This window comes from Schistocerca nitens, unplaced genomic scaffold, assembly GCF_023898315.1.
Source record: "Schistocerca nitens isolate TAMUIC-IGC-003100 unplaced genomic scaffold, iqSchNite1.1 HiC_scaffold_16, whole genome shotgun sequence".
Classification (NCBI taxonomy): domain Eukaryota; kingdom Metazoa; phylum Arthropoda; class Insecta; order Orthoptera; family Acrididae; genus Schistocerca; species Schistocerca nitens.
In genome coordinates, this window is record NW_026045570.1 from 1 (window position 1) to 15,124 (window position 15,124).

The 15,124-nt window shown below is 45.9% G+C and overlaps 49 non-coding genes across 49 annotated transcripts; 16 read left to right on the forward strand and 33 right to left on the reverse strand.

The window, feature by feature from the left end:
* Positions 1-50: 50 nt before the first annotated feature.
* Positions 51-122, reverse strand: Trnac-gca (transfer RNA cysteine (anticodon GCA)). The gene has a single exon. It is a non-coding gene; the product is annotated as a tRNA-Cys (tRNA).
* Positions 123-440: 318 nt separating this feature from the next.
* Positions 441-512, reverse strand: Trnaw-cca (transfer RNA tryptophan (anticodon CCA)). Its single transcript has one exon. It is a non-coding gene; the product is annotated as a tRNA-Trp (tRNA).
* Positions 513-630: 118 nt separating this feature from the next.
* Positions 631-702, forward strand: Trnaa-cgc (transfer RNA alanine (anticodon CGC)). Its single transcript has one exon. It is a non-coding gene; the product is annotated as a tRNA-Ala (tRNA).
* Positions 703-977: 275 nt separating this feature from the next.
* Trnac-gca (transfer RNA cysteine (anticodon GCA)) lies at positions 978-1,049 on the reverse strand. Its single transcript has one exon. It is a non-coding gene; the product is annotated as a tRNA-Cys (tRNA).
* Positions 1,050-1,367: 318 nt separating this feature from the next.
* Positions 1,368-1,439, reverse strand: Trnaw-cca (transfer RNA tryptophan (anticodon CCA)). The gene has a single exon. It is a non-coding gene; the product is annotated as a tRNA-Trp (tRNA).
* A 118-nt stretch (positions 1,440-1,557) lies between these two features.
* Trnaa-cgc (transfer RNA alanine (anticodon CGC)) lies at positions 1,558-1,629 on the forward strand. Its single transcript has one exon. It is a non-coding gene; the product is annotated as a tRNA-Ala (tRNA).
* A 275-nt stretch (positions 1,630-1,904) lies between these two features.
* On the reverse strand, positions 1,905-1,976 carry Trnac-gca (transfer RNA cysteine (anticodon GCA)). Its single transcript has one exon. It is a non-coding gene; the product is annotated as a tRNA-Cys (tRNA).
* A 318-nt stretch (positions 1,977-2,294) lies between these two features.
* Positions 2,295-2,366, reverse strand: Trnaw-cca (transfer RNA tryptophan (anticodon CCA)). The gene has a single exon. It is a non-coding gene; the product is annotated as a tRNA-Trp (tRNA).
* Positions 2,367-2,484: 118 nt separating this feature from the next.
* On the forward strand, positions 2,485-2,556 carry Trnaa-cgc (transfer RNA alanine (anticodon CGC)). The gene has a single exon. It is a non-coding gene; the product is annotated as a tRNA-Ala (tRNA).
* A 275-nt stretch (positions 2,557-2,831) lies between these two features.
* Positions 2,832-2,903, reverse strand: Trnac-gca (transfer RNA cysteine (anticodon GCA)). Its single transcript has one exon. It is a non-coding gene; the product is annotated as a tRNA-Cys (tRNA).
* A 318-nt stretch (positions 2,904-3,221) lies between these two features.
* On the reverse strand, positions 3,222-3,293 carry Trnaw-cca (transfer RNA tryptophan (anticodon CCA)). The gene has a single exon. It is a non-coding gene; the product is annotated as a tRNA-Trp (tRNA).
* A 118-nt stretch (positions 3,294-3,411) lies between these two features.
* Positions 3,412-3,483, forward strand: Trnaa-cgc (transfer RNA alanine (anticodon CGC)). The gene has a single exon. It is a non-coding gene; the product is annotated as a tRNA-Ala (tRNA).
* Positions 3,484-3,758: 275 nt separating this feature from the next.
* Positions 3,759-3,830, reverse strand: Trnac-gca (transfer RNA cysteine (anticodon GCA)). The gene has a single exon. It is a non-coding gene; the product is annotated as a tRNA-Cys (tRNA).
* Positions 3,831-4,148: 318 nt separating this feature from the next.
* Trnaw-cca (transfer RNA tryptophan (anticodon CCA)) lies at positions 4,149-4,220 on the reverse strand. The gene has a single exon. It is a non-coding gene; the product is annotated as a tRNA-Trp (tRNA).
* Positions 4,221-4,338: 118 nt separating this feature from the next.
* On the forward strand, positions 4,339-4,410 carry Trnaa-cgc (transfer RNA alanine (anticodon CGC)). Its single transcript has one exon. It is a non-coding gene; the product is annotated as a tRNA-Ala (tRNA).
* Positions 4,411-4,685: 275 nt separating this feature from the next.
* Positions 4,686-4,757, reverse strand: Trnac-gca (transfer RNA cysteine (anticodon GCA)). The gene has a single exon. It is a non-coding gene; the product is annotated as a tRNA-Cys (tRNA).
* A 318-nt stretch (positions 4,758-5,075) lies between these two features.
* On the reverse strand, positions 5,076-5,147 carry Trnaw-cca (transfer RNA tryptophan (anticodon CCA)). Its single transcript has one exon. It is a non-coding gene; the product is annotated as a tRNA-Trp (tRNA).
* Positions 5,148-5,265: 118 nt separating this feature from the next.
* Positions 5,266-5,337, forward strand: Trnaa-cgc (transfer RNA alanine (anticodon CGC)). Its single transcript has one exon. It is a non-coding gene; the product is annotated as a tRNA-Ala (tRNA).
* Positions 5,338-5,612: 275 nt separating this feature from the next.
* Positions 5,613-5,684, reverse strand: Trnac-gca (transfer RNA cysteine (anticodon GCA)). The gene has a single exon. It is a non-coding gene; the product is annotated as a tRNA-Cys (tRNA).
* A 318-nt stretch (positions 5,685-6,002) lies between these two features.
* Trnaw-cca (transfer RNA tryptophan (anticodon CCA)) lies at positions 6,003-6,074 on the reverse strand. Its single transcript has one exon. It is a non-coding gene; the product is annotated as a tRNA-Trp (tRNA).
* Positions 6,075-6,192: 118 nt separating this feature from the next.
* On the forward strand, positions 6,193-6,264 carry Trnaa-cgc (transfer RNA alanine (anticodon CGC)). Its single transcript has one exon. It is a non-coding gene; the product is annotated as a tRNA-Ala (tRNA).
* A 275-nt stretch (positions 6,265-6,539) lies between these two features.
* On the reverse strand, positions 6,540-6,611 carry Trnac-gca (transfer RNA cysteine (anticodon GCA)). Its single transcript has one exon. It is a non-coding gene; the product is annotated as a tRNA-Cys (tRNA).
* Positions 6,612-6,929: 318 nt separating this feature from the next.
* Positions 6,930-7,001, reverse strand: Trnaw-cca (transfer RNA tryptophan (anticodon CCA)). The gene has a single exon. It is a non-coding gene; the product is annotated as a tRNA-Trp (tRNA).
* A 118-nt stretch (positions 7,002-7,119) lies between these two features.
* Trnaa-cgc (transfer RNA alanine (anticodon CGC)) lies at positions 7,120-7,191 on the forward strand. Its single transcript has one exon. It is a non-coding gene; the product is annotated as a tRNA-Ala (tRNA).
* A 275-nt stretch (positions 7,192-7,466) lies between these two features.
* Positions 7,467-7,538, reverse strand: Trnac-gca (transfer RNA cysteine (anticodon GCA)). Its single transcript has one exon. It is a non-coding gene; the product is annotated as a tRNA-Cys (tRNA).
* Positions 7,539-7,856: 318 nt separating this feature from the next.
* On the reverse strand, positions 7,857-7,928 carry Trnaw-cca (transfer RNA tryptophan (anticodon CCA)). The gene has a single exon. It is a non-coding gene; the product is annotated as a tRNA-Trp (tRNA).
* A 118-nt stretch (positions 7,929-8,046) lies between these two features.
* Trnaa-cgc (transfer RNA alanine (anticodon CGC)) lies at positions 8,047-8,118 on the forward strand. The gene has a single exon. It is a non-coding gene; the product is annotated as a tRNA-Ala (tRNA).
* A 275-nt stretch (positions 8,119-8,393) lies between these two features.
* On the reverse strand, positions 8,394-8,465 carry Trnac-gca (transfer RNA cysteine (anticodon GCA)). The gene has a single exon. It is a non-coding gene; the product is annotated as a tRNA-Cys (tRNA).
* Positions 8,466-8,783: 318 nt separating this feature from the next.
* Trnaw-cca (transfer RNA tryptophan (anticodon CCA)) lies at positions 8,784-8,855 on the reverse strand. The gene has a single exon. It is a non-coding gene; the product is annotated as a tRNA-Trp (tRNA).
* A 118-nt stretch (positions 8,856-8,973) lies between these two features.
* Trnaa-cgc (transfer RNA alanine (anticodon CGC)) lies at positions 8,974-9,045 on the forward strand. The gene has a single exon. It is a non-coding gene; the product is annotated as a tRNA-Ala (tRNA).
* Positions 9,046-9,320: 275 nt separating this feature from the next.
* Trnac-gca (transfer RNA cysteine (anticodon GCA)) lies at positions 9,321-9,392 on the reverse strand. Its single transcript has one exon. It is a non-coding gene; the product is annotated as a tRNA-Cys (tRNA).
* A 318-nt stretch (positions 9,393-9,710) lies between these two features.
* On the reverse strand, positions 9,711-9,782 carry Trnaw-cca (transfer RNA tryptophan (anticodon CCA)). The gene has a single exon. It is a non-coding gene; the product is annotated as a tRNA-Trp (tRNA).
* A 118-nt stretch (positions 9,783-9,900) lies between these two features.
* Positions 9,901-9,972, forward strand: Trnaa-cgc (transfer RNA alanine (anticodon CGC)). The gene has a single exon. It is a non-coding gene; the product is annotated as a tRNA-Ala (tRNA).
* A 275-nt stretch (positions 9,973-10,247) lies between these two features.
* Positions 10,248-10,319, reverse strand: Trnac-gca (transfer RNA cysteine (anticodon GCA)). The gene has a single exon. It is a non-coding gene; the product is annotated as a tRNA-Cys (tRNA).
* A 318-nt stretch (positions 10,320-10,637) lies between these two features.
* Positions 10,638-10,709, reverse strand: Trnaw-cca (transfer RNA tryptophan (anticodon CCA)). Its single transcript has one exon. It is a non-coding gene; the product is annotated as a tRNA-Trp (tRNA).
* Positions 10,710-10,827: 118 nt separating this feature from the next.
* On the forward strand, positions 10,828-10,899 carry Trnaa-cgc (transfer RNA alanine (anticodon CGC)). Its single transcript has one exon. It is a non-coding gene; the product is annotated as a tRNA-Ala (tRNA).
* A 275-nt stretch (positions 10,900-11,174) lies between these two features.
* On the reverse strand, positions 11,175-11,246 carry Trnac-gca (transfer RNA cysteine (anticodon GCA)). Its single transcript has one exon. It is a non-coding gene; the product is annotated as a tRNA-Cys (tRNA).
* Positions 11,247-11,564: 318 nt separating this feature from the next.
* On the reverse strand, positions 11,565-11,636 carry Trnaw-cca (transfer RNA tryptophan (anticodon CCA)). The gene has a single exon. It is a non-coding gene; the product is annotated as a tRNA-Trp (tRNA).
* A 118-nt stretch (positions 11,637-11,754) lies between these two features.
* On the forward strand, positions 11,755-11,826 carry Trnaa-cgc (transfer RNA alanine (anticodon CGC)). The gene has a single exon. It is a non-coding gene; the product is annotated as a tRNA-Ala (tRNA).
* Positions 11,827-12,101: 275 nt separating this feature from the next.
* Positions 12,102-12,173, reverse strand: Trnac-gca (transfer RNA cysteine (anticodon GCA)). The gene has a single exon. It is a non-coding gene; the product is annotated as a tRNA-Cys (tRNA).
* A 318-nt stretch (positions 12,174-12,491) lies between these two features.
* Trnaw-cca (transfer RNA tryptophan (anticodon CCA)) lies at positions 12,492-12,563 on the reverse strand. Its single transcript has one exon. It is a non-coding gene; the product is annotated as a tRNA-Trp (tRNA).
* A 118-nt stretch (positions 12,564-12,681) lies between these two features.
* On the forward strand, positions 12,682-12,753 carry Trnaa-cgc (transfer RNA alanine (anticodon CGC)). The gene has a single exon. It is a non-coding gene; the product is annotated as a tRNA-Ala (tRNA).
* A 275-nt stretch (positions 12,754-13,028) lies between these two features.
* Positions 13,029-13,100, reverse strand: Trnac-gca (transfer RNA cysteine (anticodon GCA)). Its single transcript has one exon. It is a non-coding gene; the product is annotated as a tRNA-Cys (tRNA).
* A 318-nt stretch (positions 13,101-13,418) lies between these two features.
* On the reverse strand, positions 13,419-13,490 carry Trnaw-cca (transfer RNA tryptophan (anticodon CCA)). Its single transcript has one exon. It is a non-coding gene; the product is annotated as a tRNA-Trp (tRNA).
* A 118-nt stretch (positions 13,491-13,608) lies between these two features.
* On the forward strand, positions 13,609-13,680 carry Trnaa-cgc (transfer RNA alanine (anticodon CGC)). The gene has a single exon. It is a non-coding gene; the product is annotated as a tRNA-Ala (tRNA).
* Positions 13,681-13,955: 275 nt separating this feature from the next.
* On the reverse strand, positions 13,956-14,027 carry Trnac-gca (transfer RNA cysteine (anticodon GCA)). Its single transcript has one exon. It is a non-coding gene; the product is annotated as a tRNA-Cys (tRNA).
* A 318-nt stretch (positions 14,028-14,345) lies between these two features.
* On the reverse strand, positions 14,346-14,417 carry Trnaw-cca (transfer RNA tryptophan (anticodon CCA)). Its single transcript has one exon. It is a non-coding gene; the product is annotated as a tRNA-Trp (tRNA).
* A 118-nt stretch (positions 14,418-14,535) lies between these two features.
* Trnaa-cgc (transfer RNA alanine (anticodon CGC)) lies at positions 14,536-14,607 on the forward strand. Its single transcript has one exon. It is a non-coding gene; the product is annotated as a tRNA-Ala (tRNA).
* Positions 14,608-14,882: 275 nt separating this feature from the next.
* Trnac-gca (transfer RNA cysteine (anticodon GCA)) lies at positions 14,883-14,954 on the reverse strand. Its single transcript has one exon. It is a non-coding gene; the product is annotated as a tRNA-Cys (tRNA).
* Between the last annotated feature and the right edge of the window lie 170 nt (positions 14,955-15,124).

Consider the following 15,124-nt stretch of genomic DNA (forward strand, 5'->3'; position numbering starts at 1 on the left):
CAACTCACCGCGACAACCGTCATTTGTTTTTTCGAGATACTGAAAAATGAAGGGGGCACCCGGGATTGAACCGGGGACCTCTCGATCTGCAGTCGAATGCTCTACGACTGAGCTATACCCCCTTTCACGATCTTTCTATTCCCATAACTTAAGGAAAAATATTATACTCTGCCTGGCTAAAGACGTCTAATCGAGCAAAATATTGCGTAATCATTATCTCTCAGTTATATATTAGCGTTAAACGATATAAATATCAAAAATACTAGACAGTTCGCGCCTGGAGAAAGTGTGAGTCGGCGCCTACACTTTAATGTCAGAACGCGAAAATTGCACTAGTAGCTTTTTTCAAGCAAGTTCTGTTCGTCCGTTCTCTGTAATCGTTTGGTATCTGATTAAACTGACATACTCGCCTATGGCTTTCGTAAACGAAAATTTCACTGTGACCCCGACGTGATTTGAACACGCAACCTTCTGATCTGGAGTCAGACGCGCTACCGTTGCGCCACGGAGTCGACGCTGCTGAGGTCTTGTCATGAATAGGTTCCTCGAACACTTACTGTACCGTTCAAACCTAAGAAATAATGACAGTAGGATCCACGAGAGACTCGTCCCAGATGTAGTTGCTCTGGCGGGGGTGTAACTCAGTGGTAGAGTGTCTGCTTCGCATGCAGAAAGTCCTGGGTTCAAATCCCAGCTCCTCCAATTTTTGTTTCTCCGTGCAGCAGTACACGAAAACTTTTGCCTATCACCATATTCTATAAAATTCAGTGTACAAGATTCTTCCCCCAAGCAAGTGGATTTCGTACAGTTCGACCGCATGGCGGGAGGACGATGACCTGCAAGAGCCTGGGCTGCGATCCCCCCATTGAAATGTTGCTCCAAAGCCTTCGGTATGGCGTGCGGAGTGCATCTGAAACATGTTATTTGCAACTCACCGCGACAACCGTCATTTGTTTTTTCGAGATACTGAAAAATGAAGGGGGCACCCGGGATTGAACCGGGGACCTCTCGATCTGCAGTCGAATGCTCTACGACTGAGCTATACCCCCTTTCACGATCTTTCTATTCCCATAACTTAAGGAAAAATATTATACTCTGCCTGGCTAAAGACGTCTAATCGAGCAAAATATTGCGTAATCATTATCTCTCAGTTATATATTAGCGTTAAACGATATAAATATCAAAAATACTAGACAGTTCGCGCCTGGAGAAAGTGTGAGTCGGCGCCTACACTTTAATGTCAGAACGCGAAAATTGCACTAGTAGCTTTTTTCAAGCAAGTTCTGTTCGTCCGTTCTCTGTAATCGTTTGGTATCTGATTAAACTGACATACTCGCCTATGGCTTTCGTAAACGAAAATTTCACTGTGACCCCGACGTGATTTGAACACGCAACCTTCTGATCTGGAGTCAGACGCGCTACCGTTGCGCCACGGAGTCGACGCTGCTGAGGTCTTGTCATGAATAGGTTCCTCGAACACTTACTGTACCGTTCAAACCTAAGAAATAATGACAGTAGGATCCACGAGAGACTCGTCCCAGATGTAGTTGCTCTGGCGGGGGTGTAACTCAGTGGTAGAGTGTCTGCTTCGCATGCAGAAAGTCCTGGGTTCAAATCCCAGCTCCTCCAATTTTTGTTTCTCCGTGCAGCAGTACACGAAAACTTTTGCCTATCACCATATTCTATAAAATTCAGTGTACAAGATTCTTCCCCCAAGCAAGTGGATTTCGTACAGTTCGACCGCATGGCGGGAGGACGATGACCTGCAAGAGCCTGGGCTGCGATCCCCCCATTGAAATGTTGCTCCAAAGCCTTCGGTATGGCGTGCGGAGTGCATCTGAAACATGTTATTTGCAACTCACCGCGACAACCGTCATTTGTTTTTTCGAGATACTGAAAAATGAAGGGGGCACCCGGGATTGAACCGGGGACCTCTCGATCTGCAGTCGAATGCTCTACGACTGAGCTATACCCCCTTTCACGATCTTTCTATTCCCATAACTTAAGGAAAAATATTATACTCTGCCTGGCTAAAGACGTCTAATCGAGCAAAATATTGCGTAATCATTATCTCTCAGTTATATATTAGCGTTAAACGATATAAATATCAAAAATACTAGACAGTTCGCGCCTGGAGAAAGTGTGAGTCGGCGCCTACACTTTAATGTCAGAACGCGAAAATTGCACTAGTAGCTTTTTTCAAGCAAGTTCTGTTCGTCCGTTCTCTGTAATCGTTTGGTATCTGATTAAACTGACATACTCGCCTATGGCTTTCGTAAACGAAAATTTCACTGTGACCCCGACGTGATTTGAACACGCAACCTTCTGATCTGGAGTCAGACGCGCTACCGTTGCGCCACGGAGTCGACGCTGCTGAGGTCTTGTCATGAATAGGTTCCTCGAACACTTACTGTACCGTTCAAACCTAAGAAATAATGACAGTAGGATCCACGAGAGACTCGTCCCAGATGTAGTTGCTCTGGCGGGGGTGTAACTCAGTGGTAGAGTGTCTGCTTCGCATGCAGAAAGTCCTGGGTTCAAATCCCAGCTCCTCCAATTTTTGTTTCTCCGTGCAGCAGTACACGAAAACTTTTGCCTATCACCATATTCTATAAAATTCAGTGTACAAGATTCTTCCCCCAAGCAAGTGGATTTCGTACAGTTCGACCGCATGGCGGGAGGACGATGACCTGCAAGAGCCTGGGCTGCGATCCCCCCATTGAAATGTTGCTCCAAAGCCTTCGGTATGGCGTGCGGAGTGCATCTGAAACATGTTATTTGCAACTCACCGCGACAACCGTCATTTGTTTTTTCGAGATACTGAAAAATGAAGGGGGCACCCGGGATTGAACCGGGGACCTCTCGATCTGCAGTCGAATGCTCTACGACTGAGCTATACCCCCTTTCACGATCTTTCTATTCCCATAACTTAAGGAAAAATATTATACTCTGCCTGGCTAAAGACGTCTAATCGAGCAAAATATTGCGTAATCATTATCTCTCAGTTATATATTAGCGTTAAACGATATAAATATCAAAAATACTAGACAGTTCGCGCCTGGAGAAAGTGTGAGTCGGCGCCTACACTTTAATGTCAGAACGCGAAAATTGCACTAGTAGCTTTTTTCAAGCAAGTTCTGTTCGTCCGTTCTCTGTAATCGTTTGGTATCTGATTAAACTGACATACTCGCCTATGGCTTTCGTAAACGAAAATTTCACTGTGACCCCGACGTGATTTGAACACGCAACCTTCTGATCTGGAGTCAGACGCGCTACCGTTGCGCCACGGAGTCGACGCTGCTGAGGTCTTGTCATGAATAGGTTCCTCGAACACTTACTGTACCGTTCAAACCTAAGAAATAATGACAGTAGGATCCACGAGAGACTCGTCCCAGATGTAGTTGCTCTGGCGGGGGTGTAACTCAGTGGTAGAGTGTCTGCTTCGCATGCAGAAAGTCCTGGGTTCAAATCCCAGCTCCTCCAATTTTTGTTTCTCCGTGCAGCAGTACACGAAAACTTTTGCCTATCACCATATTCTATAAAATTCAGTGTACAAGATTCTTCCCCCAAGCAAGTGGATTTCGTACAGTTCGACCGCATGGCGGGAGGACGATGACCTGCAAGAGCCTGGGCTGCGATCCCCCCATTGAAATGTTGCTCCAAAGCCTTCGGTATGGCGTGCGGAGTGCATCTGAAACATGTTATTTGCAACTCACCGCGACAACCGTCATTTGTTTTTTCGAGATACTGAAAAATGAAGGGGGCACCCGGGATTGAACCGGGGACCTCTCGATCTGCAGTCGAATGCTCTACGACTGAGCTATACCCCCTTTCACGATCTTTCTATTCCCATAACTTAAGGAAAAATATTATACTCTGCCTGGCTAAAGACGTCTAATCGAGCAAAATATTGCGTAATCATTATCTCTCAGTTATATATTAGCGTTAAACGATATAAATATCAAAAATACTAGACAGTTCGCGCCTGGAGAAAGTGTGAGTCGGCGCCTACACTTTAATGTCAGAACGCGAAAATTGCACTAGTAGCTTTTTTCAAGCAAGTTCTGTTCGTCCGTTCTCTGTAATCGTTTGGTATCTGATTAAACTGACATACTCGCCTATGGCTTTCGTAAACGAAAATTTCACTGTGACCCCGACGTGATTTGAACACGCAACCTTCTGATCTGGAGTCAGACGCGCTACCGTTGCGCCACGGAGTCGACGCTGCTGAGGTCTTGTCATGAATAGGTTCCTCGAACACTTACTGTACCGTTCAAACCTAAGAAATAATGACAGTAGGATCCACGAGAGACTCGTCCCAGATGTAGTTGCTCTGGCGGGGGTGTAACTCAGTGGTAGAGTGTCTGCTTCGCATGCAGAAAGTCCTGGGTTCAAATCCCAGCTCCTCCAATTTTTGTTTCTCCGTGCAGCAGTACACGAAAACTTTTGCCTATCACCATATTCTATAAAATTCAGTGTACAAGATTCTTCCCCCAAGCAAGTGGATTTCGTACAGTTCGACCGCATGGCGGGAGGACGATGACCTGCAAGAGCCTGGGCTGCGATCCCCCCATTGAAATGTTGCTCCAAAGCCTTCGGTATGGCGTGCGGAGTGCATCTGAAACATGTTATTTGCAACTCACCGCGACAACCGTCATTTGTTTTTTCGAGATACTGAAAAATGAAGGGGGCACCCGGGATTGAACCGGGGACCTCTCGATCTGCAGTCGAATGCTCTACGACTGAGCTATACCCCCTTTCACGATCTTTCTATTCCCATAACTTAAGGAAAAATATTATACTCTGCCTGGCTAAAGACGTCTAATCGAGCAAAATATTGCGTAATCATTATCTCTCAGTTATATATTAGCGTTAAACGATATAAATATCAAAAATACTAGACAGTTCGCGCCTGGAGAAAGTGTGAGTCGGCGCCTACACTTTAATGTCAGAACGCGAAAATTGCACTAGTAGCTTTTTTCAAGCAAGTTCTGTTCGTCCGTTCTCTGTAATCGTTTGGTATCTGATTAAACTGACATACTCGCCTATGGCTTTCGTAAACGAAAATTTCACTGTGACCCCGACGTGATTTGAACACGCAACCTTCTGATCTGGAGTCAGACGCGCTACCGTTGCGCCACGGAGTCGACGCTGCTGAGGTCTTGTCATGAATAGGTTCCTCGAACACTTACTGTACCGTTCAAACCTAAGAAATAATGACAGTAGGATCCACGAGAGACTCGTCCCAGATGTAGTTGCTCTGGCGGGGGTGTAACTCAGTGGTAGAGTGTCTGCTTCGCATGCAGAAAGTCCTGGGTTCAAATCCCAGCTCCTCCAATTTTTGTTTCTCCGTGCAGCAGTACACGAAAACTTTTGCCTATCACCATATTCTATAAAATTCAGTGTACAAGATTCTTCCCCCAAGCAAGTGGATTTCGTACAGTTCGACCGCATGGCGGGAGGACGATGACCTGCAAGAGCCTGGGCTGCGATCCCCCCATTGAAATGTTGCTCCAAAGCCTTCGGTATGGCGTGCGGAGTGCATCTGAAACATGTTATTTGCAACTCACCGCGACAACCGTCATTTGTTTTTTCGAGATACTGAAAAATGAAGGGGGCACCCGGGATTGAACCGGGGACCTCTCGATCTGCAGTCGAATGCTCTACGACTGAGCTATACCCCCTTTCACGATCTTTCTATTCCCATAACTTAAGGAAAAATATTATACTCTGCCTGGCTAAAGACGTCTAATCGAGCAAAATATTGCGTAATCATTATCTCTCAGTTATATATTAGCGTTAAACGATATAAATATCAAAAATACTAGACAGTTCGCGCCTGGAGAAAGTGTGAGTCGGCGCCTACACTTTAATGTCAGAACGCGAAAATTGCACTAGTAGCTTTTTTCAAGCAAGTTCTGTTCGTCCGTTCTCTGTAATCGTTTGGTATCTGATTAAACTGACATACTCGCCTATGGCTTTCGTAAACGAAAATTTCACTGTGACCCCGACGTGATTTGAACACGCAACCTTCTGATCTGGAGTCAGACGCGCTACCGTTGCGCCACGGAGTCGACGCTGCTGAGGTCTTGTCATGAATAGGTTCCTCGAACACTTACTGTACCGTTCAAACCTAAGAAATAATGACAGTAGGATCCACGAGAGACTCGTCCCAGATGTAGTTGCTCTGGCGGGGGTGTAACTCAGTGGTAGAGTGTCTGCTTCGCATGCAGAAAGTCCTGGGTTCAAATCCCAGCTCCTCCAATTTTTGTTTCTCCGTGCAGCAGTACACGAAAACTTTTGCCTATCACCATATTCTATAAAATTCAGTGTACAAGATTCTTCCCCCAAGCAAGTGGATTTCGTACAGTTCGACCGCATGGCGGGAGGACGATGACCTGCAAGAGCCTGGGCTGCGATCCCCCCATTGAAATGTTGCTCCAAAGCCTTCGGTATGGCGTGCGGAGTGCATCTGAAACATGTTATTTGCAACTCACCGCGACAACCGTCATTTGTTTTTTCGAGATACTGAAAAATGAAGGGGGCACCCGGGATTGAACCGGGGACCTCTCGATCTGCAGTCGAATGCTCTACGACTGAGCTATACCCCCTTTCACGATCTTTCTATTCCCATAACTTAAGGAAAAATATTATACTCTGCCTGGCTAAAGACGTCTAATCGAGCAAAATATTGCGTAATCATTATCTCTCAGTTATATATTAGCGTTAAACGATATAAATATCAAAAATACTAGACAGTTCGCGCCTGGAGAAAGTGTGAGTCGGCGCCTACACTTTAATGTCAGAACGCGAAAATTGCACTAGTAGCTTTTTTCAAGCAAGTTCTGTTCGTCCGTTCTCTGTAATCGTTTGGTATCTGATTAAACTGACATACTCGCCTATGGCTTTCGTAAACGAAAATTTCACTGTGACCCCGACGTGATTTGAACACGCAACCTTCTGATCTGGAGTCAGACGCGCTACCGTTGCGCCACGGAGTCGACGCTGCTGAGGTCTTGTCATGAATAGGTTCCTCGAACACTTACTGTACCGTTCAAACCTAAGAAATAATGACAGTAGGATCCACGAGAGACTCGTCCCAGATGTAGTTGCTCTGGCGGGGGTGTAACTCAGTGGTAGAGTGTCTGCTTCGCATGCAGAAAGTCCTGGGTTCAAATCCCAGCTCCTCCAATTTTTGTTTCTCCGTGCAGCAGTACACGAAAACTTTTGCCTATCACCATATTCTATAAAATTCAGTGTACAAGATTCTTCCCCCAAGCAAGTGGATTTCGTACAGTTCGACCGCATGGCGGGAGGACGATGACCTGCAAGAGCCTGGGCTGCGATCCCCCCATTGAAATGTTGCTCCAAAGCCTTCGGTATGGCGTGCGGAGTGCATCTGAAACATGTTATTTGCAACTCACCGCGACAACCGTCATTTGTTTTTTCGAGATACTGAAAAATGAAGGGGGCACCCGGGATTGAACCGGGGACCTCTCGATCTGCAGTCGAATGCTCTACGACTGAGCTATACCCCCTTTCACGATCTTTCTATTCCCATAACTTAAGGAAAAATATTATACTCTGCCTGGCTAAAGACGTCTAATCGAGCAAAATATTGCGTAATCATTATCTCTCAGTTATATATTAGCGTTAAACGATATAAATATCAAAAATACTAGACAGTTCGCGCCTGGAGAAAGTGTGAGTCGGCGCCTACACTTTAATGTCAGAACGCGAAAATTGCACTAGTAGCTTTTTTCAAGCAAGTTCTGTTCGTCCGTTCTCTGTAATCGTTTGGTATCTGATTAAACTGACATACTCGCCTATGGCTTTCGTAAACGAAAATTTCACTGTGACCCCGACGTGATTTGAACACGCAACCTTCTGATCTGGAGTCAGACGCGCTACCGTTGCGCCACGGAGTCGACGCTGCTGAGGTCTTGTCATGAATAGGTTCCTCGAACACTTACTGTACCGTTCAAACCTAAGAAATAATGACAGTAGGATCCACGAGAGACTCGTCCCAGATGTAGTTGCTCTGGCGGGGGTGTAACTCAGTGGTAGAGTGTCTGCTTCGCATGCAGAAAGTCCTGGGTTCAAATCCCAGCTCCTCCAATTTTTGTTTCTCCGTGCAGCAGTACACGAAAACTTTTGCCTATCACCATATTCTATAAAATTCAGTGTACAAGATTCTTCCCCCAAGCAAGTGGATTTCGTACAGTTCGACCGCATGGCGGGAGGACGATGACCTGCAAGAGCCTGGGCTGCGTTCCCCCCATTGAAATGTTGCTCCAAAGCCTTCGGTATGGCGTGCGGAGTGCATCTGAAACATGTTATTTGCAACTCACCGCGACAACCGTCATTTGTTTTTTCGAGATACTGAAAAATGAAGGGGGCACCCGGGATTGAACCGGGGACCTCTCGATCTGCAGTCGAATGCTCTACGACTGAGCTATACCCCCTTTCACGATCTTTCTATTCCCATAACTTAAGGAAAAATATTATACTCTGCCTGGCTAAAGACGTCTAATCGAGCAAAATATTGCGTAATCATTATCTCTCAGTTATATATTAGCGTTAAACGATATAAATATCAAAAATACTAGACAGTTCGCGCCTGGAGAAAGTGTGAGTCGGCGCCTACACTTTAATGTCAGAACGCGAAAATTGCACTAGTAGCTTTTTTCAAGCAAGTTCTGTTCGTCCGTTCTCTGTAATCGTTTGGTATCTGATTAAACTGACATACTCGCCTATGGCTTTCGTAAACGAAAATTTCACTGTGACCCCGACGTGATTTGAACACGCAACCTTCTGATCTGGAGTCAGACGCGCTACCGTTGCGCCACGGAGTCGACGCTGCTGAGGTCTTGTCATGAATAGGTTCCTCGAACACTTACTGTACCGTTCAAACCTAAGAAATAATGACAGTAGGATCCACGAGAGACTCGTCCCAGATGTAGTTGCTCTGGCGGGGGTGTAACTCAGTGGTAGAGTGTCTGCTTCGCATGCAGAAAGTCCTGGGTTCAAATCCCAGCTCCTCCAATTTTTGTTTCTCCGTGCAGCAGTACACGAAAACTTTTGCCTATCACCATATTCTATAAAATTCAGTGTACAAGATTCTTCCCCCAAGCAAGTGGATTTCGTACAGTTCGACCGCATGGCGGGAGGACGATGACCTGCAAGAGCCTGGGCTGCGATCCCCCCATTGAAATGTTGCTCCAAAGCCTTCGGTATGGCGTGCGGAGTGCATCTGAAACATGTTATTTGCAACTCACCGCGACAACCGTCATTTGTTTTTTCGAGATACTGAAAAATGAAGGGGGCACCCGGGATTGAACCGGGGACCTCTCGATCTGCAGTCGAATGCTCTACGACTGAGCTATACCCCCTTTCACGATCTTTCTATTCCCATAACTTAAGGAAAAATATTATACTCTGCCTGGCTAAAGACGTCTAATCGAGCAAAATATTGCGTAATCATTATCTCTCAGTTATATATTAGCGTTAAACGATATAAATATCAAAAATACTAGACAGTTCGCGCCTGGAGAAAGTGTGAGTCGGCGCCTACACTTTAATGTCAGAACGCGAAAATTGCACTAGTAGCTTTTTTCAAGCAAGTTCTGTTCGTCCGTTCTCTGTAATCGTTTGGTATCTGATTAAACTGACATACTCGCCTATGGCTTTCGTAAACGAAAATTTCACTGTGACCCCGACGTGATTTGAACACGCAACCTTCTGATCTGGAGTCAGACGCGCTACCGTTGCGCCACGGAGTCGACGCTGCTGAGGTCTTGTCATGAATAGGTTCCTCGAACACTTACTGTACCGTTCAAACCTAAGAAATAATGACAGTAGGATCCACGAGAGACTCGTCCCAGATGTAGTTGCTCTGGCGGGGGTGTAACTCAGTGGTAGAGTGTCTGCTTCGCATGCAGAAAGTCCTGGGTTCAAATCCCAGCTCCTCCAATTTTTGTTTCTCCGTGCAGCAGTACACGAAAACTTTTGCCTATCACCATATTCTATAAAATTCAGTGTACAAGATTCTTCCCCCAAGCAAGTGGATTTCGTACAGTTCGACCGCATGGCGGGAGGACGATGACCTGCAAGAGCCTGGGCTGCGATCCCCCCATTGAAATGTTGCTCCAAAGCCTTCGGTATGGCGTGCGGAGTGCATCTGAAACATGTTATTTGCAACTCACCGCGACAACCGTCATTTGTTTTTTCGAGATACTGAAAAATGAAGGGGGCACCCGGGATTGAACCGGGGACCTCTCGATCTGCAGTCGAATGCTCTACGACTGAGCTATACCCCCTTTCACGATCTTTCTATTCCCATAACTTAAGGAAAAATATTATACTCTGCCTGGCTAAAGACGTCTAATCGAGCAAAATATTGCGTAATCATTATCTCTCAGTTATATATTAGCGTTAAACGATATAAATATCAAAAATACTAGACAGTTCGCGCCTGGAGAAAGTGTGAGTCGGCGCCTACACTTTAATGTCAGAACGCGAAAATTGCACTAGTAGCTTTTTTCAAGCAAGTTCTGTTCGTCCGTTCTCTGTAATCGTTTGGTATCTGATTAAACTGACATACTCGCCTATGGCTTTCGTAAACGAAAATTTCACTCTGACCCCGACGTGATTTGAACACGCAACCTTCTGATCTGGAGTCAGACGCGCTACCGTTGCGCCACGGAGTCGACGCTGCTGAGGTCTTGTCATGAATAGGTTCCTCGAACACTTACTGTACCGTTCAAACCTAAGAAATAATGACAGTAGGATCCACGAGAGACTCGTCCCAGATGTAGTTGCTCTGGCGGGGGTGTAACTCAGTGGTAGAGTGTCTGCTTCGCATGCAGAAAGTCCTGGGTTCAAATCCCAGCTCCTCCAATTTTTGTTTCTCCGTGCAGCAGTACACGAAAACTTTTGCCTATCACCATATTCTATAAAATTCAGTGTACAAGATTCTTCCCCCAAGCAAGTGGATTTCGTACAGTTCGACCGCATGGCGGGAGGACGATGACCTGCAAGAGCCTGGGCTGCGATCCCCCCATTGAAATGTTGCTCCAAAGCCTTCGGTATGGCGTGCGGAGTGCATCTGAAACATGTTATTTGCAACTCACCGCGACAACCGTCATTTGTTTTTTCGAGATACTGAAAAATGAAGGGGGCACCCGGGATTGAACCGGGGACCTCTCGATCTGCAGTCGAATGCTCTACGACTGAGCTATACCCCCTTTCACGATCTTTCTATTCCCATAACTTAAGGAAAAATATTATACTCTGCCTGGCTAAAGACGTCTAATCGAGCAAAATATTGCGTAATCATTATCTCTCAGTTATATATTAGCGTTAAACGATATAAATATCAAAAATACTAGACAGTTCGCGCCTGGAGAAAGTGTGAGTCGGCGCCTACACTTTAATGTCAGAACGCGAAAATTGCACTAGTAGCTTTTTTCAAGCAAGTTCTGTTCGTCCGTTCTCTGTAATCGTTTGGTATCTGATTAAACTGACATACTCGCCTATGGCTTTCGTAAACGAAAATTTCACTGTGACCCCGACGTGATTTGAACACGCAACCTTCTGATCTGGAGTCAGACGCGCTACCGTTGCGCCACGGAGTCGACGCTGCTGAGGTCTTGTCATGAATAGGTTCCTCGAACACTTACTGTACCGTTCAAACCTAAGAAATAATGACAGTAGGATCCACGAGAGACTCGTCCCAGATGTAGTTGCTCTGGCGGGGGTGTAACTCAGTGGTAGAGTGTCTGCTTCGCATGCAGAAAGTCCTGGGTTCAAATCCCAGCTCCTCCAATTTTTGTTTCTCCGTGCAGCAGTACACGAAAACTTTTGCCTATCACCATATTCTATAAAATTCAGTGTACAAGATTCTTCCCCCAAGCAAGTGGATTTCGTACAGTTCGACCGCATGGCGGGAGGACGATGACCTGCAAGAGCCTGGGCTGCGATCCCCCCATTGAAATGTTGCTCCAAAGCCTTCGGTATGGCGTGCGGAGTGCATCTGAAACATGTTATTTGCAACTCACCGCGACAACCGTCATTTGTTTTTTCGAGATACTGAAAAATGAAGGGGGCACCCGGGATTGAACCGGGGACCTCTCGATCTGCAGTCGAATGCTCTACGACTGAGCTATACCCCCTTTCACGATCTTTCTATTCCCATAACTTAAGGAAAAATATTATACTCTGCCTGGCTAAAGACGTCTAATCGAGCAAAATATTGCGTAATCATTATCTCTCAGTTATATATTAGCGTTAAACGATATAAATATCAAAAATACTAGACAGTTCGCGCCTGGAGAAAGTGTGAGTCGGCGCCTACACTTTAATGTCAGAACGCGAAAATTGCACTAGTAGCTTTTTTCAAGCAAGTTCTGTTCGTCCGTTCTCTGTAATCGTTTGGTATCTGATTAAACTGACATACTCGCCTATGGCTTTCGTAAACGAAAATTTCACTGTGACCCCGACGTGATTTGAACACGCAACCTTCTGATCTGGAGTCAGACGCGCTACCGTTGCGCCACGGAGTCGACGCTGCTGAGGTCTTGTCATGAATAGGTTCCTCGAACACTTACTGTACCGTTCAAACCTAAGAAATAATGACAGTAGGATCCACGAGAGACTCGTCCCAGATGTAGTTGCTCTGGCGGGGGTGTAACTCAGTGGTAGAGTGTCTGCTTCGCATGCAGAAAGTCCTGGGTTCAAATCCCAGCTCCTCCAATTTTTGTTTCTCCGTGCAGCAGTACACGAAAACTTTTGCCTATCACCATATTCTATAAAATTCAGTGTACAAGATTCTTCCCCCAAGCAAGTGGATTTCGTACAGTTCGACCGCATGGCGGGAGGACGATGACCTGCAAGAGCCTGGGCTGCGATCCCCCCATTGAAATGTTGCTCCAAAGCCTTCGGTATGGCGTGCGGAGTGCATCTGAAACATGTTATTTGCAACTCACCGCGACAACCGTCATTTGTTTTTTCGAGATACTGAAAAATGAAGGGGGCACCCGGGATTGAACCGGGGACCTCTCGATCTGCAGTCGAATGCTCTACGACTGAGCTATACCCCCTTTCACGATCTTTCTATTCCCATAACTTAAGGAAAAATATTATACTCTGCCTGGCTAAAGACGTCTAATCGAGCAAAATATTGCGTAATCATTATCTCTCAGTTATATATTAGCGTTAAACGATATAAATATCAAAAATACTAGACAGTTCGCGCCTGGAGAAAGTGTGAGTCGGCGCCTACACTTTAATGTCAGAACGCGAAAATTGCACTAGTAGCTTTTTTCAAGCAAGTTCTGTTCGTCCGTTCTCTGTAATCGTTTGGTATCTGATTAAACTGACATACTCGCCTATGGCTTTCGTAAACGAAAATTTCACTCTGACCCCGACGTGATTTGAACACGCAACCTTCTGATCTGGAGTCAGACGCGCTACCGTTGCGCCACGGAGTCGACGCTGCTGAGGTCTTGTCATGAATAGGTTCCTCGAACACTTACTGTACCGTTCAAACCTAAGAAATAATGACAGTAGGATCCACGAGAGACTCGTCCCAGATGTAGTTGCTCTGGCGGGGGTGTAACTCAGTGGTAGAGTGTCTGCTTCGCATGCAGAAAGTCCTGGGTTCAAATCCCAGCTCCTCCAATTTTTGTTTCTCCGTGCAGCAGTACACGAAAACTTTTGCCTATCACCATATTCTATAAAATTCAGTGTACAAGATTCTTCCCCCAAGCAAGTGGATTTCGTACAGTTCGACCGCATGGCGGGAGGACGATGACCTGCAAGAGCCTGGGCTGCGATCCCCCCATTGAAATGTTGCTCCAAAGCCTTCGGTATGGCGTGCGGAGTGCATCTGAAACATGTTATTTGCAACTCACCGCGACAACCGTCATTTGTTTTTTCGAGATACTGAAAAATGAAGGGGGCACCCGGGATTGAACCGGGGACCTCTCGATCTGCAGTCGAATGCTCTACGACTGAGCTATACCCCCTTTCACGATCTTTCTATTCCCATAACTTAAGGAAAAATATTATACTCTGCCTGGCTAAAGACGTCTAATCGAGCAAAATATTGCGTAATCATTATCTCTCAGTTATATATTAGCGTTAAACGATATAAATATCAAAAATACTAGACAGTTCGCGCCTGGAGAAAGTGTGAGTCGGCGCCTACACTTTAATGTCAGAACGCGAAAATTGCACTAGTAGCTTTTTTCAAGCAAGTTCTGTTCGTCCGTTCTCTGTAATCGTTTGGTATCTGATTAAACTGACATACTCGCCTATGGCTTTCGTAAACGAAAATTTCACTGTGACCCCGACGTGATTTGAACACGCAACCTTCTGATCTGGAGTCAGACGCGCTACCGTTGCGCCACGGAGTCGACGCTGCTGAGGTCTTGTCATGAATAGGTTCCTCGAACACTTACTGTACCGTTCAAACCTAAGAAATAATGACAGTAGGATCCACGAGAGACTCGTCCCAGATGTAGTTGCTCTGGCGGGGGTGTAACTCAGTGGTAGAGTGTCTGCTTCGCATGCAGAAAGTCCTGGGTTCAAATCCCAGCTCCTCCAATTTTTGTTTCTCCGTGCAGCAGTACACGAAAACTTTTGCCTATCACCATATTCTATAAAATTCAGTGTACAAGATTCTTCCCCCAAGCAAGTGGATTTCGTACAGTTCGACCGCATGGCGGGAGGACGATGACCTGCAAGAGCCTGGGCTGCGATCCCCCCATTGAAATGTTGCTCCAAAGCCTTCGGTATGGCGTGCGGAGTGCATCTGAAACATGTTATTTGCAACTCACCGCGACAACCGTCATTTGTTTTTTCGAGATACTGAAAAATGAAGGGGGCACCCGGGATTGAACCGGGGACCTCTCGATCTGCAGTCGAATGCTCTACGACTGAGCTATACCCCCTTTCACGATCTTTCTATTCCCATAACTTAAGGAAAAATATTATACTCTGCCTGGCTAAAGACGTCTAATCGAGCAAAATATTGCGTAATCATTATCTCTCAGTTATATATTAGCGTTAAACGATATAAATATCAAAAATACTAGACAGTTCGCGCCTGGAGAAAGTGTGA